A 4,161-nucleotide genomic window follows, 5' to 3' on the forward strand; every position below is an offset into this window, starting at 1 on the left:
GGAAAGGAGATTGTAAGACGCTCTGAGACTCTGAGTGAAGGGTGAGCTATAAATCCAATTGACTGAGTACTTTACACTAATCTCCTCCTCCTCCTCCTCCTCTTCTTCTTCTTCTTCTCCTCCTCCTCCTCCTCCTCCTCCTCCTTCTCCTTCTCCTATTTATTTGAAATGTTTCTGTCCTGCCTTTTAGTCCACGGGGTTCTCGAGAGCTCTTGCAATGATTGTCTAAGTCCAGTTTAAACAATGAAACAGCTAAAACAAAGTCAAGGAAATCCTGAATAAATCGTAGGTCGCGATCACATGCACAATTAGCCGCACTATAGGTGCGAATGCCAGGCAGATTTAAAGGGTGTGATCAGACACGAACACATCTGGGAACCCGTTTTGCTCCGCCGCAGAAATGGAGTACAAAGACACCAGGGAAAGTCCAGTAGGAAACGGGTTGCTACGGGCCACAGACGGGCTTTCCCCGAATCGGAAACAAATGGTTAAAAAAAAGAGACTCACACGCAGTTGCGTCTGATCACGCAGTGGCGGGCTGCCCCCACAGCTTCAAAAGACTGTGTGATCGCACAACTGCGGGTCAAATTCCTCTGGAGGGAATAGCCTCACTCCCCCCCCCCCGGTTTATCTCACGCGTATGACTGCACCCATAATATCACCCTGTCTTAAATGTAAACCCAGCCTATTGTCAATCTAACCTTTGTTTGACATTACCAATAACTTCAGGTCAATGAAAACCAGCTACTTGATGGGCATTTAGGAATCTGGTATTGGAATCCACACATACTGGCAAAATTCTCCAGATAAACAGTTAGGGACCAACAACCTGGGGAAGAAATGTCCTGTTCCTTTAACAGAAGCTTTTAATGAGATGTTATTTACTAGGTGATATTATTTTTCTCTGTGCCATGAGGCAACCCATTTCCACGTATTAAGCCTCTGTTAAATGGTGCCAACATTTTTTTCTCTCAAGTCTTTTGGCAACAGGTGCTGCTATACATTTTCTGTGATTTAGAGATCAAAAGACAGTTGCTATTCATTTTATGACCCATGAAATAAACCAACAGTGTAACCCGAAAATCTGACTTGTGAGGTATGTATGTCTATAAGAAATAGTTGGTCTTCACTTCATTTTCCTACTCTCTGGATGTCCTCTGAGACTGACCAGGCGTTCTTTATACCCTCTGGACCCAACTAAATGATATGCTGGGATTTCCCTAATGTATACGGGGTCTTCATTAGGACTGGGTCCACAGCACAAGGACTAAGCGTTTTAAGCCTTCCTCCCATGCTTTTTTTCTCCCCAGTCTAAAATAGCTGTGTGGGAGCTAGGTGACCTATTGCAAAAAAAGGTGAATATATGAAGCTGCCTTATTTAGGTATATCAAGGTGTGCCTTCTATAAACTGACTGGCAGAGGCTCTCCAGGACCTCTGGTGATGGTCCTTCATGGCTCCTACTACCATATAATTTTAAGTTCTCCACTATTATGAGCCATGGCCCCTCCCCTGGTATCAGTACACCTGCTTTTTCACTATGGAAGAAATAATGCCCCTGGAGTCATCGTAGATCAGGAAAATGGTATGAGGGAAATTTCCCCTTCCCTTGTATCAAGGCCTCCCATGCCTGGTAAAAAACGGGAACTGATCTTTGTGGTTAAGTACATAAGAATATAAGAGACGCCAATGTTGGATCAGGCCAAAGGCCCATCCAGTCCAACACTCTGTATCACACAGTGGCCAAAAATACCAGGTGCCATCAGGAGGTCCAGCAGTGGGGCCAGGACACTAGAAGACCTCCCACGGTTGACCCCCCCCCAAGCACCAAGAAGACAGAGCATATCTTGCCCCAGAGTCCCTATCTATACCTTGTGGCTAATAGCCACTGATGGACCTCTGCATGGAACTCCCCATGTGTCAGCGTCAGCCTTTATACCCCAAAATATCTGATTTTCCATAAGAAAGGAATCTGGACCTGTCCCCACACTTTCTCTCAAAGGAGAAACAACAGACTTAAAGCAAGGGTGTTTAAGCTGAACTGGACAGCTTTCAAGCATTCAGCCTCTTCTGTGCTCCAGGATCCCAGGCAGAAAAGCAGAGATCCATTCACTGGAGACTCCATGGATTGATTTTGACCTTATGCATGTTCTTACAGTGAGGCATGACCACTCCCTCCCATTAGGCAACACTAAAGAACACTGAGACTGCAGACTTTTTTGGTAGCCAACAGGGACACCTTCCTCCCCTTTTCACCAGTGGAGAAGCCAGTTGGAGCCAATATTATGTGATTTTCTTGAAAACCTGAAGCTCTCTAGTCGAAGAAATTTAAGCAAAACTTCAGCTCTGTATACTGGCCAGTGGAACTATAAAGGAAAGAAGAAACCGAGAAAGCGGCCAACTTTCTCAGTAATTCAGAGTAAGAGGTGCAACACACAACAATTTGCAGTTTTCAGAAAGAGAAGCAGGAACAGAATAAAATGATTAAGAAGTGTAAAAAAAGCAATTATAGTACTAAAGGTTAACTGAGCAAAATGGCTATTCCAAATAAATGCCAATAATTGCCTCAGCCATGTTGTGTAGTTATAATTGGAAACTGCTGGCAAAAAACAAGGCAGTCTCCAGAATTCAAGCTGCAACTGCATCAATTAAACTTTGTCTGATATCTCATGTAAAGCAAGGAAGCCACAGATTATAATCCAAGTACATGTGATCTACGTATAGGAGAAAAGATCTCCCCACCACTGCCCTCATTAAATGGCACCCTTGCAGATACATGAAGGAATTGGTGAGGGAGCAGATGCACCAGAGGGAAAAGTTCCACAAAGAGCCTGTAATTGTGCTGGTTGCCTCCAACAGCACAGAAATGACACAGCAGCACAAGAGTGTTGTTCAGGGATGATGAAGAATGACAATCAACTTGACTGGACTTCAAGACAAAGCCATCAATTAGCTCTGAATATGTGTTTGAATACTGTGGAGTGGATGCCAGGCCCAAGCATCTATGTACAGACCATCATCTAGGATATTTAAGAGCAACAAACTGCCAGCAGGATTCAGACCATTAGATTATAGCAAACTCTTGTGGCTGAGTTGTGTAATTTTAATATAAAAATAGTTATAAGATATCAAATCAAGTTCTCTCTTCCCTATCATAACCTGTATCTGCTATTAAGGCAAACATTCCAGTGGCTGGATGTACCATCTCTTCTTGATTCAAATCTGGAAAAGAGTTCTAATTATAGGGTGCTGTGTTCAGGTTCTTAAGCATTCTGCAGTTTTCTACAATGTGAGCATATTATGCATCACGCACTCTCCAAAGTTCCAGCTGAGCACTACTAAGGACAGAAGTAATAAACTGTGCATTTGTTCTGACAGGTAATGGCAACTGATATTAATGTCGTCCTTAAAAATTTGAACATTAAAGACACCTGAGGCACTGCAATTTGAATTAAGAAGTTCAGACATGCCACTTCCTGTTTGCTCTGCTGCCTTCTTCTGACATGTGCAGATGGTGTTGCCTGGCACTAGTCTGATATCTACTATTGCATTTAGTCATGCCGGCCACGTGACCACGGAAACATCTTTGGACAGCGCTGGCTCCTCGGCTTGGAAACGGAGATGAGCACTGCCCCCTAGAGTTAGATTTGACTGGCTTTTGAGCAAGGGAAACTTTTACCATTACCTTATGAAAGCTACATACACAGACACTTAAAATGATGGCTACAAACATTTCTACTACCATATTATTACTTAAAATATTTATATCCAGCCCTTGCAGCTCTTGTTTATCAGTCGGTTTCCAAACAACCAGGCACCACAGGTTCAATCAGAGCACCGAGAGTAACAGGATTTAAAAATATATATAAAATCAGAGTGCAACATAAACTAGTTTTAAATAAAACATGCTAAATTCATTCAGATTTGTGGGATGGGCAGAGTTTGGAGAGGAGAGGTGAGAGAGCTCAGCAGCGATGTGAAGCCGCGGAGTTGCCAAACCTGCTCACTACAAAGTTCATAGGATCCCTGCCTGAACCTCAGTTCTTCTTTGCCCCTCTTGCTAAGGGACAACACTTCAGTCTTATCTGGATTACTTGTTGGCCTTCATGCACCTCACTGTTACCTTCAGTTAATTAAGGCCTGACTCAAATGATGCCCACTTG

Source organism: Gekko japonicus, unplaced genomic scaffold, assembly GCF_001447785.1.
Source record: "Gekko japonicus isolate JY-2015 unplaced genomic scaffold, Gekko_japonicus_V1.1 scaffold101, whole genome shotgun sequence".
Taxonomy (NCBI): Eukaryota; Metazoa; Chordata; class Lepidosauria; order Squamata; family Gekkonidae; genus Gekko; species Gekko japonicus.